At 38.8% G+C, this 14986-nt stretch overlaps 1 protein-coding gene and 1 long non-coding RNA gene across 2 annotated transcripts in view; both read right to left on the reverse strand.

The window, feature by feature from the left end:
* The window catches only part of LOC109302747, a 16586-nt gene extending 11715 nt beyond the window's left edge, over positions 1-4871 (reverse strand). The window contains exons 1-2 of the long non-coding RNA XR_002098917.1: positions 4859-4871; positions 4558-4560 (exon numbers count right to left, since the gene is read on the reverse strand). This is a non-coding gene — a long non-coding RNA (uncharacterized LOC109302747). The remainder of the gene's footprint in view (positions 1-4557; positions 4561-4858) is intronic.
* DACH1 (dachshund family transcription factor 1) overlaps positions 1-14986 on the reverse strand; it is a gene marked incomplete at its 5' end in the record, with an annotated part of 684310 nt that overhangs the window by 253774 nt on the left and 415550 nt on the right. The window lies entirely within an intron of this gene.

A 14986-nucleotide genomic window follows, 5' to 3' on the forward strand; every position in this document is an offset into this window, starting at 1 on the left:
ATTTATGAATCCTAATTCTAATCTCCAGACTGTCTGCAACCCTCCACAGGTTAGTGTCATCTGAAAAGCTGCTAAATTTATACCCAATGCCATTGTCCAAGTCTTTAATCAGACAGACCAGTCTGTAATTACCCAGATCCTCCTTGTTCCCTTTCTTAAAAATAGGCTCTATATTTGCCTTCTTCAAAACCTCACCCAATCACATGCCATTGTTCAGTCCCAAAATCACACATTAAAATCAGCACTACTAGAGTCACCTTTTTACTGTCTCCAACTCAGGGCACCAAACTTTAAGAAAAGACAAATTAAAAAGAGTCAAGAGGACAACAATAAAAATTATTGGGGGTCTAAAATACATGACTTATAAAGAAAGGTTGAAAGAACTGGGATTACTGGTATTAGTCTGGAGAAGGGAGATTTGATAAGTCCTCAAATATATAGAAGAGGGTTATAAAAAGGATGGTAACAGCATGTTCTATGTGCACAATGAACCAGACAGGAGTTTATTGTCTAGGTTGGATCAAATTGTTGGGTGCATCTACACATACAATTAATGTGACGCAATAAACCTCAGAGCAGTTGAGGTGGGGTAAACTCCTCCCAGGCAGCATCTACACATGCACCTAGGACAGCAGCAATTTGAGGCAGTTCTGTGCAGGTTCCCAGCTGTCTGGGCTGATGAGACACAATTTATGCCTAAGGTTACTGCCTACACATGAGTTTCAGCTCCATAAATGACTCTGACAGTACTATCTTATGGCAAAGTTGGTCATTTTACTGAACCCTAATACCAGCACATGTGTAGATGATGACATTTTACTGTGGGGTTAATAATCTACTCTGCAGTAAAGTGCACGTGTAGATGCACCCACTGGGTACATCCAGACACATGTGTGGTTTACAGCACCACAGCCCCATCTGTGGCACCACAAACCACATGCACCACATATGCAGGCATTTGCTGTGCTGCTAATTAGCAGTGTAGTGTGTGTGGGGGGGCTCATACCAGGAGATCTCAGTGTCAAAAAAACCCACACCAGAAAAAGTGGGGTGGCACACATGGTGGCAGTGTGCACTGCCCAAAACCAGAGCCTGGCCAGCAAGAGCCACACAGCTGCCGACCAGGCTCTGCGCACCCAGACTGCCACTGCAGGATGCCCCCAGGATCCCAGGTAAATCTGCTAGGGCCAGTCCAGGGGCTGGCCCCAGCCTCCCGTACCTGGGCAACTTGCTGAGCACTGGAGCACATGTACAGGCATTCCTAGGAGACAAGCAGTAGCAGCACAACTATGTGCTGTTGCTATTTGTCTTCAGAGAAATGCATGTGTACACTTGTCTGGACACACCCACTTAATGCTTCCTGTGATGTCCTAAAAGTTCAGAATTCTCTTGACCAATTGAGTTGAAGGTACTTATCATATCATTAGGCAGTGGTTTTCAAACTTTTTAAGCTCAAGGCACCCCTCATTAGGCTCAAGATACCCCTCAGAAAATGCCAGCTCTTAGTTTTCACTCATTTTTGACTACGGAAAAATAATAAAGCAAATTTTCTGTTGCAAGTAACTGAAACAGACCACAAGAAGTCTGCATTTTTAACACTATGGATTCTTATTTATAATCTTTTGGTTTATCTTGTGAATCACATTAGTACACACAACAGTGCTAACACTGGCATCCCATGGCATCCTTGGAAAGATCCCAAGGGACTCCCAATAAAGAATCACTGTTATAAGCAACGTACCAAAATTTTTGCAGTTCAAGTGAATAGTTGATGAACAGCCTTGAAAAAAGTGCAAGGACACTAATTCTTTGTTCAATGGAGTTAGGTTTTCCATACACCTTTTACATCTCTGTTTGAATGCATCAGTTTAGTCACCAGGACATGTGGCTTGATTTGCAAAGAGCAGAAATACAGTTGAAAGCCAAGAATGTAATGAATGATTAAGTCATAAAAAACAACAGCAGAACACAATGCTCCTTGGTTATACTAGGAAGCACAAGATGAACAACTAAGTGATTTCAACCACCTGAGAAATGCCACAATCCCCCAGAAGTGAACTGTCAGATATGATTACTGCAACTCTGAAATAAAAATGGTTTAATAAAAGAGAACCAGCTAGGCCACGTTTAAAAATAAACATAAGGATATTACACATCTCTCTAAAACATGCGTAGTCACACAGCTAGCATACAGTGGGAAGGTTTATAAAGGATAGGGAGATTTATATTAATGAAAAAAATAGAGCAAAGATTAAGATTGTGACTAACAGCATAGTTTAATTGTTGCAAGCAGAAGTAAAGTATTTTGAAATAATAGCACAACTACTGTCTAAGTAACTCTCATGTTATCTATTTCATCACAAAGGATCATAAATGGACAAAATGCTACCTGTGCATTGCATACAGCAAACCAGGCATGCAGCAATTTGGTTAGTGTGATCCCAATAATTAAATGTTCAAATTACTTGATATTTTTTATTATCTTAAAGACTATGTAACAGATGTTGGGCCAGATTTAGCAGAAGATTCTAATAAAACTCTCACAACAGAGTTTATGGTTGTAACCTCTGGCTAGTTATTAAGCATTAACTTACACAGTCATCCAGAAGCCCTCAGTCCTTGATATTTCATTCTTTCATTTTTGCCTTGAAAGCCTGCAAGCACATTATAGTCCACTCCTAAGCCAGCAGTTTCCCCTAACTCATGAAAGTGCCCCATGCCTATATATGGCAGTAAAGTCCACTGACATTTGTACAAGCCATTATTTGCCTTAGATACCCACCAATCTGCAAAAATGCAAAAGTAATCTTGAACAGTTTTAACAATAAATCTACCACCATTAATCATCAACAGACCAATATAACTGCACTACTGTCTATATTCAATTACCAATGCACCCTAAATATAATATGCACTTTCTTTCTGAAAGGCAGAATGAAGAAAAAGGATTTTTTTTCCAGATTTATGGCTACTGAGAGCCTAATCTTCAAATGACTCACCCTCCCTTTCCTGTTTAACTTAAACCCTAACTGCTGCTAAAGACTGGTCTCCTATGATTTTGAAAAGAGCTAAAGAGCTGTGAAATAGGAGAAAAGACCAGGAGTTCTATGGGACAGCAAAACTGCCCTAAGAAAAGTTAGCTTGATTAGTGGAACATCAAGCTATTAAAAAGGAGAGACGATTGTGTGACAGCTGAAAACTATGTTTGTGTGATAAAGGTGCTTGCTGAAGGCTCTATGAAAATTAGACTAAGTGTTTTTCTGTATTTGTTTAGATATTAAGCTATATGTTGTTGCTAAAAGCCTGATAAAGTTTAAGATGTAGTGAGGCCTTGTATAAAGTAAGACTTAGTTTGCAAAGTCTTGAAGTAGTAAGGCCCTGTGGCATAGTAAAAATTACCTTATTAAAGGAATGCAAGGCTTGTACTGCTATTGGTCAGTCTAAGGATAGTTGAAGTAAAAGGAATCTGAGTGGTTGTACGTTATCAGTACCATTCAGAAGCTATAAATTAGCTAGAATATCTGAAAACCATTCAGAAGGAAATTACAGCTCTGTGAAAAAGATTAGTTAGCTGTTGGCCTGGATCAGTGGGCCTGTGGATCTCGAGGAGCCCAAGGACTGAACTCCAGGGTCCTTCCCGGTACCTCTCAGACAGCACTGATCGGGGACACCTGTCTTCACTGAACTTTGTGGAAAGAGAAACTTGTTGTACATCAGGCATCAGAGGGGACTGCCAATAAGTTGCCAACATGAATTGTTTTTGTCTGTCATTGTTTGTCTTATTACTACGCGTAGTTGTGTTTTTGTTAAGTCAATAAACCTTTCTTACCTTTCTACCCCCAACCATACTCTCAATCCCGAGCCCTCAGCAGGCGGCTGGGACAGATTGCTGGCTCCTTTGGAATGAAGAACAATGGGCCATTAAGCGAACTGCTTCCCTGGTTCCCTAGTTGCCCAATACCAGAGCTACTGCACTGTAAAGCAGGATGCAAAGTGGCATGCTTCTATCTTGGGCAGAACACTGGCATTACTACTGAATACACAAAACCAAATTTGGTTGGTGCAGGAAAGGGGGCTGATTTTGTATGTGTTATATGTGAGAAAACATAGTAACAGAAAAGTTGTCCAGACTTGGCAACACAAACATCATACTTATAAATAATGATACAGGTTTTCCATTTGCTGTGGAACAACACAGATTTTCCCCCTTTAAAGAAGAAAAAGGCAGATTTTCTGGTTTAAAAAAAAAAAACCACCCAAGAAACCATGGATTTCCCATTTCAGGCTGACAGAGTTCCAGCCTGCAAAGAGCTACCTGGGGCAGGGGGAGGGGGGGACTCACAGGGAGGCACGTGCATGTGCGTGCACACACACATACATGTGGCAGTTGGGGAGCAGGAACAAAAACTCCCACAGCTCTCTGGAAGTAAGTCTATGGGGGACGGAGGATCCCACAGGCAACACATGAGGGGGAGCCAGGGGAGAAGCACAGCCCCTCACTCCCGATTTCTCTGCCCACAATGGGACACAGGGTGTGGGGCTGCAGCTGGGCTGGACCTGCTCTGGGCAGGAGCCACCTCCGTGGACCAGCAGCCGGGACCCAGCATTGGAGGGAACACTGCACAGCCATGGCCACCAAGGTGAGGTGCCCCCTGCCTATGCAGCAGCAGCAGGGGGCACAATTCCATGCTGCCACACCTTACCTTGGTAACCATGGCAGTGCTGTGCTCCTTCCCATGCCAGGTCCTGGCCCCTGGGCCATGGAGGTGGCTCCTGCCCAGAGCAAGTCCAGCCCAGCTGCAGTCTTGCGCCTGCTGTGGCTGCAGAAACCTGGGGGCCTGTACCACCCCACCCCCACACACATTGCCTGTGTCTTCCTGCCCCACCATGCGTCACCCACTTTCTTCTTCATATATTAGGTGGCTTGGACCTGGGGGTGCAAGGAAGTGGGTCATGAGTGAGGGGCACCAGCAGTGCCAAAGGGCTGTGGATTAGGAATAAGGGCCACTGGCAGGGCCAGAGGTCTTTGTGCTGACAGTGAGGTCCACAGGCAGAGCTGGGGGAGGAGGGTTTGTGGCTTGGGACTAAGGGGCCATGTCATGAGCAGGGGCAAGGCACTGCCATATCAGGACTGCTCAGCACCACAAACCAGCAGAGGGGACAGCCACAGCTCCACCTACATCCTGGCAAGCGAAGGGAGCAGGGGGAGCTCTGATTTTCTATGATTTAAAAAAACAAAATCAAATGCCAAAATACATATTTAGAACACATTTTGTTATAATGATTGAGGCACTGGTAGGCTTCCAAATTGCTTTAAAATTGTAAATATATCAATAAAACATTGGGTGCAACTGATACCCATATATTTATACTGGCATTTCATTTTAATCACAGAAAAATGTGGATTTTGAGGGTTTTAATCAGAAAATGTGTGTGTTGGGGGGGCGGCATTTATCAGAGAATTTGCAATTTTTAAACAGAGGAAACCAGGATGCCTGCTTATGAATCTCACAAGATGCACCAAAGAAAGATGCAAGGGACAAAATCTGCTTTCAACTGCAACAGAACCATGCATATGAGCAAGCTTCTTGTCTGTCCATGTTACAGAAATATATATCTATCTGACCAATAAAAGACCTGAAAAAAATAGTGAGAAGTATGAGAATCATGCTTTTAGGTGGGGAGATGGCCAAATGGAAGGAAGTCAACATGTCACGCAACCCCCTTCCCTTATAGTTCAGGTCATCTTCTAAGATCTATCAACAAGGAGCACTGGGGTGGAGCCCATGAGTATGAGACTGCTAAAAGCCTGTGAATCCCACCTCAGACAGAGAGCTACAGATAAAGAAGAGAGGAGTTGTTGCCACCACCTGTTTTACCAGCATCATCACCAATGTCTATGATCTGCACAAAGCACATCCACATCTATGACTCAGTTACCTGGGCCACTGGCAGGAATAAGGTTAAGATGTACTAAGACTGCCTTAACCTTGATCGCTGTAATTAAAGGCAACATCAGTGTGAGAAACTAGGAACAGATTTTTTCCCCCCTGTTTATCTGCTTTATTAAAGAAACATTTCACAACCCCCTACACATTCTTTTCACTCATTTATATGTTATGCCTCCTATTCTTTTTTTTCCTGCCGAACAACTGTATCCTTCACCAGTACAATGAAGTTATTTATATCTAAATTTTTGTTGCTTTTGGGATTTTTCTTTATGCATTTTGTAATTGCTGTACTTGATTTATGACTTCATGTTGCAGATGCAAAGTAGAACTAGAATTTTTTTTCCAGCCCTTAACCTTTTTTTACTCTACTTTGACTAACACCTGTAAGAACAGAAGAGATATACAAAAAATAATCTGCCTAAGGTTTTTCATAAAAGAACTCCTTCTCTAATCACATTGTTTTAGAAAGCAACTGAAGATCTCCCCTGATATGAATTAAACCACCACCCAGTTGGTGCTTTATTATCTCTTCAACAAATGATTTATCATTTATAGTCCAAAAGCAAAAAAGGAGGAAAATTATTTTTTCTGTACCAGTAGAGCCAGCCCTATCATTGGTACTTTGAAGATTGCAATGAACAATATTATCAGGATGTTAGAAATAGTTAATTCCAACAAAGCTGATTACGCAATGCACGCACACACACAAACCTTGTTAAGATCATTGCAGCTAAGATGGCAAAACAATTTTAGTTAAACATATAAGCAGACTAGGAGCAGAAATGTATGATGAACACCCAGAAGAGGCATCGCATTAGTTTGACCTGGCTTGCCTACTGTCTGTATAGACCATGTGCTTCAGTAGGGCTTTTTGGCACTTTTATCTAATAGCTGATTGAATCAGCTATTAGATAAAAGTACCAAAAAGCCCTGCTGAAGCACCCAATCTACACAGATACTGGGGAGTCAGGTCAAACAAATGCACTTCCTCTTCCAGTAAAGTGGTTTTTTTTTTTTTTTTTTTTTCACATGTGTTAGCAGCCTATATGTTTTTCCCATATTTAATTTTTTAATCTTTGTTATCTGTCCATAGGTTAATGTTTTTAATTTGCTGAAAAAACAGCTATTTACGAGTAAACAGGAACAAAAAATTCAGAGAAGAAAATTATTGGACACTTTTTGGGGCTCACTTCCAGTGATGAGTGATTTTTGAGCTCTTGTGATATTTGAGTTGACAGAATATACAGAGGTGTTTTAAAAATTGCTTTAATACTGACTTAAGATGGAAAGGGTATTTCTACTTGAAAAGGATGGGCCCTAAAAGCTCAACAGAAAATCCTCTTAAACTGGTAAAGATGAACCCGAAAATGGATTTGGAGAACATACATACGCAAGTAATTAACTATGCAGCTAAGGAATAAGGTAGTAGGGATTTCCAAACTGATCTGCTGAAGCAGGACGAAACATTAAGCTCAAGAGGCTTCAGAAAAAACCCCAAGAATGATGGGACTTGTAAGTGCAGCAAGCTGTTTAACACCAGACTTACAGCACCTCTGTAGTACCACAAGCCTATTAGCTTTGTAGTGAGGAACTTACAAGCTCCTCCACTGGTGAAGCCTGCAGAATTTGTAAATTGTGCAAACTAAACAGCTGTGTTTCAAGGAATTTACAAGGTCAGTGGGCTCTTTTTCTACTTTCTTTGGAGAACTGAGCATTAATAGCACAATAATTATATAGTAGTGAGCATTTGTATACTTGTGACATTCCAAAATGGACAGTCTTTCAATATTGGTTTGAACATTTGTCATAAAAAATACAAACAAACAAACAAAAAAACTGTAACATTTAGAATTCCCTGACTTTCCTGAGTTTACTTGATCTTGTAATTTTACCAATGCATTACCTGGTGCTGTATATAAATAAGGATGAGAGTTAAGGAGGAAAATTAAGTGTTTTTGATGTAATCTTGAGATGGTTTACATCACAGAACCAACACGCTATCATTCAGGAGTATTGCTGAAAAACAAATTTTACCAACCCATACACCCATGCTTCTCTTTTTTTCTTGTAATAAAGTGTACCTTTTTAGACAGGACCAAAACCAACAATTATAATTACAATAAAGAGATGTGACATCATACCTATGTCTCATATCACTACATCAATAATTATTGACATTAAAAGTACACAAATCTTCTTATAATTTTGAATATTATGTAAATAAAAAAATCTTTAAAATCTTTATACCTATGAAGAATAAGCAGGAAGTCCTGAAATATCGACTTAGTTTTACTTTAAAACATCACTAGATAGTTTTGGTGACATTGTTTCCTTCTACTAAGTTGTTAGTGCTTATTTTGTTCCTTACATAAGGAAAAGAAATAATAAATGTCCATGAAAACTAGTGATTTACAGGAAACATTATGGCAAGGTAAAACAAATCTACCTGGATATCTTCATAATGTTTACCTAGAAAATATGAAGGGAATACTCATCCTCTGTGAACTGTAGGGATTGTTAATAACACTGTCGAGGAAAGTTTGTTTTATACCTTGAAAATCTTAAGTTAATTTAAAATCATGTATTTTTTAGCATTTATTCTAAGAGCCTATTTTGTACATCCAAGCATGTACCGTATTTAAAATTCTGGAAGAAAGTGTCTGGTTTTTAATATGCCTTTCCCTCTGAAAAACTAATAAAAGTAAAAAAAAAAAAAAGTCTTTATATTATTCAGTATAAGAAAAAGTCTAGTAAATTATTGTATAATTTTAACAATGTTATTTCTTATAATGAGATGACCTTCCATTCTCCTTAACCCTTTTTTTCATCAAAGCCACCTACACCCACGTTGCCTTCTGTTTCTCTAATCTGCAATTATTTATGTTTTCTTCATGCTGCTCCATCCGCCATGGGAGCAAAATTGTATTTGGTGAAATATAGAGCTAATTATACCATGAACCCAACAACAAAAAGACAGAGCAGATGTTACTTCAGACGTGCTAACAGTCCCTATGCTTAGTGTACATATAGCAAATAACGGAACACAGTATTTGAAAATAGTATCTGATCAGTTTAAACATGCAAATCTTTTATATTGCAGAAGTCAAATAAAGTAACATAGTTACTGTGATCCAAAGCTGCTGGTTCCAGAATTATTTCATCCAACTTTGATTTTGCATTACTATAATAAACATGGAAGCCCACACTGTTATCACTGGGGAGGGAAAGAGATGAAGACTGATATAACAATATCAGCTAAAAATAATAAATTGCTTGTAAACCTTGTATTTGGCTTAGCTTTTCTTCTTTCTGTCAACCCATCACTTTATCCAGTTTGAGGTTAGTACACTAATCAACCTGTTTATATGCTGAAATATATTTTAGAATGTGTCTAAAAAAAATTAAAAGAATTGGACCTAATGCCAATTCATTGTCTAGGGTTAAAAAGAAAAAAATTAAAATGAGACTCAGTGAAGACACAGAGAATCTGTAATCAGTGTTAGAAGGCAATATTTAAAAGGAAAATTATAAAAAAAAATTTGAGAGCTAAACTTCTCTCACTTTCTTATAACTATCTTTTGTTCTCCTAGTATGTTTTGTATGTTGGATGTGTAAAATACTTCCAACTGCGCTCCCTCCACCTGTGTAAAACATTCAGAAAGTTATTTTTAAGTAAAAAATATGTTTGAAACTAATCATCACACACTAGTCCATATTATTATCAATTTGGATCCATACTTCAGGGACTTGATCAATCAATAAACAGAGGGAAACTGACAGGGCCAGTTCTTATTCATTCCTATTCCTATTCCTATTCCACTCTGTTGGAGCCCCTGAAAAACTGTTAGTATAAGTTATGGATCCTCCAAAAGTGGATGTACTGATGGATTTTCAGGGACTTTACCAGGGTGGATTTGAATCACACTTAGATGTCTAAGTCTACTTAGGCACCCAATAAATTAAATAGGATCTGGCCTGCAATGTCCAAGCTTTGTATCTTGACTACCATAAGGACACCATTATTAAGAATTTGCAGAAGGTGGGAGACCTAATCAAGATACTGAACTAATACTTGAAATAGTCAAGAGGGAGTTCTGGCTTTTATGATGAGAGACCGGACAGGACAGGACTATGATCTCTCTTTAGCCTATCCTACTGTGTGCATATCTACACATTCATTAATGTGCAGTAGTTACTGTGTATTTAGTTTATACTTGGTTAATGAAATACTATCTAAATGCATAGTAACTCCAGTTACTGTGCAGTAGCACCGGTGCACAGTTTTTTGTGATGCTTACTGCACAGTTGCCTAATAACACTGTGTAGTAGCATATTGGCACAGCTTTTGACTGGCAATTAAGCTATTCTTATTAGGCAACTGCACAGTAAGCGTCCGGTGTAGATATGCTTTGTATGTTATACTTTTAGGCTTTCCATGTCTGTGGAGGTAGTTAAGTACAGGGTGACCAACCACAGAGTTTTTAGTAGGGGTATGTGAAGCAGGCAGTATTCGATTTAGATTCAGATTTGGCCTGATTCAGGGGACAATGATTTGATTCACTGATTCGGATCACTGTCCCGATTCAATTCAGCCAATCTGAAGATTTAATTCTGATCCAGAGAATCAGAGATTCTGCCATAAACACAGCTTTATATGTTTTTTCTATGTACTTCAAGGTACTAGGCACAGCTCATGAACGATGAGATGGTGGGGCAGATGAAGCAACCCACAGGAGCATGGGGGGGTCCCCCACATGCTCACCTGCTGCCGAGCACACGAGGGACCCTCCACACACCCCCAGCTCAGCAATCAGCCATAGGGGGACCCCAGGTGCCCCCCAGACCCAGGAGGCACCAGTCACAAGAACCAGGGGGCCGGGGGGACCCCTGCACACTCTGCAGTGGACCCAGAAGTGGGGTCCATCTGCCCCACCATCTCAGCATTCATGTGCCTGGTACCTCGAGGTATGTAGAAAAAACATACAAAGTTGTGTTTACGGCCGAATTGTCATATCTCTCCGAATTGATTTGGAGGCTTCCGATTCAATTCAGAGAGATTAATGCATCTCCTGATTTGATCTGGATTCAGAGATTTGGCCACTGAATCAGGCCGAATCTCCTCTGAATTGAATCAGCTACTGAAGCTTCACACAGCTCTAGTTTTTAGGCTTACACTTCTATTACTAACTATTTAAATCAAAACTGGAATTGAAACTGCTACTTATGGGCCATAGGACTGAGTGAGGAATTTCAACATATCCCTTCCTTCTATATCCTACCTTTATCACCTTACTCTAAGGAATGCCCATACAAATTGAGAGTGATTCAGAAAAAACAGAAAGCACTATAATCAGGCATAATTCCCCAATATGTAGTCACAGTTAATATATTATAAATATGTAATATACATTTTTATCACATTAAGAAGAAAGGCATTAACTAAATACGACTCCTTTGTTAAAGTAACTAACAGAACAAAATAAACTCAGATCTAGTAAAGACATAGTACTACACTTCATAATATACATACGGTCCTGAAACTTTGGGGAATCTCTATAGAATTTTGGATTGCATTGAGGCAGACAGAACAGAATTCAAAAAGGTAGACTGCAATTAAGAGCTCTATAAACACATATATTTTGAGCTTATTTTGCACAATACCTTGAAGGGCGTTTTCCAGTAATTAAAATGCATATGTTACCTTTGTACAACTAATAAAACACCTGAAAGGATAACTCAAAGAGAAGAACTTAATATTTAAATTTGAATAGTTCGAATATATCAGTACAATGTACTTCCCAATTACAACATATCAGAAAAAAAATTCTCCATCAAGAGACTGAAATGAATGATTATATCATATTTAATTGAAAATGGAACCCATATACATAGGTGCTGTTTATTACTCATTGTAATATTCTAAAAAGTGACATGTTCTTAATGCTAATAATAACAGCATGAAATCAACTCTGAGTGCATTTCATTTGGCTGAAGAATTTAAAATTATAAGATTAAATATAATTATTGTTGATAAAAGACAGACATAAAACATGCTTTGCTGTTTAAATCTAAAGATATCGGGAGATGGAACGAATGTTGAATTTATGTTGTGGAAAATTGGTCCCACGTTGGTTTTACGCTTCATCAGAAACCACTTTTGTCTTGTATGCAAACAGTTAATGAAGCATACCAAAATTGCAACTTTTTCGTTAGCATTAGTGTGGGAAGACTTGGAATGTATTCCGTAGTCTTTAGGTGCTTATTTAAAAAAAAAAGTACTGGCTTTAATGGATTTACTTTAATTTTTACTGAGGGATGTCATGTCCGTTTGGTTCCTCCTTACTTCTTCATCTGATACAGATGTTGCATAACCATTTATACTTGGAACATTCCATTTTTTTACTGTGAAGGATTTGCCAGTATGAGATGGCAACATACTTATCATTTTTTCCTGTAGTAAACTCCAAGTATGTATGTGTTTTGAGAGCTACACAGTTACTATCTTTCTCATGCTATATACTTGCCTTTAGTTTTAGAATACTGAAGCAGCCAGTCTTTCAATTTCATTTTAACATCTGACAGATGTTAAAATTTTGTTCCAACAACCCTCTTGTGGTTGAAAACAACAGATAAATTATATTATGTGGGTTGTGGTTATGCTTTTATATTTTTTCACAGAAAATGGGAATGGTGGTTTCTTTCATATTAAAATTCAAATAAGCACAAATGACAGGAAAGACTTCACATCATTCTCACACTTGCTTTTAAAAAGGCTCTTTTTCCCCCACTGTAGATTATGGTTTCTACACCAAGCTGTGTTCACATGCATAAGTCTACTTGTAATTGATATTACATGAAAACTATTTTTTAAAATTTATTACCATTAGTCTTATTTATGTTAAACTTATACACTATTAGCATGAGCCTGAGGAGGTAACTGAGCTTTACACAACTGAAAATACAGCCAACAAACACCCTATCAACATATCAGAAAAATATTCACATATGAAAAGATGATGTTAATATTATACTAGAGAAGAAACTATGAAAACAGTGCAGTGCAAAAATTAGATACATTTACAAAAATAACCTCTAAAAGCTGTTTTAATTGACTGCTGGCACATGCTTTTCTCAACTGCCCAATGAAGAACACAAAAGTCCTGGCCACCAGGCCGATAATAATTATGACTGATAACTTGGGTTAGCTTTCCAGATTTTAGAAAGGATCCTCGCAAAGTCTTCTATCAATGACTTCTTCATAGTTTTCTTTATGAAGAATAGGAGAACCAAAAAATCCCAAAAGTAGGGTAAGAGTAGGTCTTAAAATTCCACTGAAAAATGAGTCTACAGAAGCTGAGATACACTGGAAAACTACAAAAGATGCCTTAAAAATGGGAGTGACTCCTTATAATATATTCCCTGATATTACATTGACACAAGCCACAGCAGTGTGGATACACAGATAAATTGATTAGGTACATAACAGAGCTAACCTGTAACTACTGTAAGTGGGTTCTTGATGATCCCAAAATACTTAACCTGCAATTTTTTAATGGCTAATTCTGCCATTATTTACAATGCCAGCACAGGCTGAGGTAAAATATCATCTCAATGCTTTGGTTGTTTTAATCATTCAGTTGTATGGCATTTTTAAAGAGGCCTTACAGTTAGCTGAACTCCTTTAAAGACAGTAAGCTCAGAAAGGTGGCAACCCCCACAGTTACAATGCTGGTAAGCTATTTTATATTGAAATACTTCTGGCACTTGCAGTTATACTTGCAATCAGCCCTGGCTTACAGTCTTGTCTGACTTCATTTGCTAAGTAATATTGGGCTAGGTCAACACTTCAATTCAAGATGTTTTCAAGAAAACTTAGCAATAGTAGGAACTAGTGACGGTAATTCAAGAGAAGATACTCATTTCCTCTGAGTCTATACTGAACTAGTGTTCTAGCACTAAGGGACATTATGCTGCTGGTGGTGCTGTCTTTCAGATGAGATGTAAAACTGAATTCTGACAACTCGCAGTCATTAAATATCCCATGGCACTTTTCACAGGAGTACATGTGTTAACCCATATGTCCTGGCCAGATTCCAAATGCATAATTGCATTTTGCCTACCTAAATTCCCTGTGCAGTTTCAGTCAAAATACAGAACTATTCCTTTTCTATCTTCTTGCCTATGTGGCTGCAGTATACATTTAAACATTTACACTCAGATTGAGATATAGGTGCCATAACAGTGAAAACTGAACTACTCTTGGATGACTGGTTCCATAACCAAATTTATGGCCCTGAGTTAAGCACCTAGGTTGCCTACATTATGTCCAGGGAGAGTTAGGTGCCCCAGAATGAATGCTACAAAAACCCAAGCAACAAGTCAGCCAGATCACTCGGATATGCCTAAATTATCCACCATGAGATATCTTAAATCCTACCTCTGTTTTTGGAACTTACGTGGCAAACTTGGTGCTATCAGAAAGCCCTTCCATTTGGCAGTCATGGTTCTAAAACCAAAGCCTAAGCCTAAGCCTAAGCCTAAGCCTTTTATTTAAAAAATAGAAGAGAGGTAACATCAAGGGTTGTTGATAGTTTTTACATTAAATGGTCATTGGCTAACATATAGAAAGAGGCCTTTGAGCAGAGACCAGGGACCTGGATTAATATTCATTGGGATTCTACTGGGCAAGTGTAGTCTTACTTGTGCTCTTTCTGCTCTCTCGAATTCAGCATTGGTTTCTTCACAGTAGACCATTTTCAATTGGACAGAGGGAAAGTGACCTTCTCCCTGACTAGCCCATAGCCTGGCAGTTATGGCATTCTCCTGGTAAGCAGATGAGTGCTACTTTCCTTAAGGCATCCATCTGTTCATCTCTGAAAAGGTGCTGGCAAATGCAATAGCAGAAATCTGAGCACCTAGAGAACTTTGCTGGTGAAACTATAGACACCTTTCAAGTTTCTAAGGTTTGTTTCTATTGCTGTAGTACCTGTTTCTGGGGAGCACCCCTGCATGCATGCTCTGGTGCACGGCAAGTT

This window comes from Gavialis gangeticus, unplaced genomic scaffold (genome assembly GCF_001723915.1).
Source record: "Gavialis gangeticus isolate Ggan-Ray unplaced genomic scaffold, GavGan_comp1, whole genome shotgun sequence".
NCBI lineage: Eukaryota > Metazoa > Chordata > Crocodylia > Gavialidae > Gavialis > Gavialis gangeticus.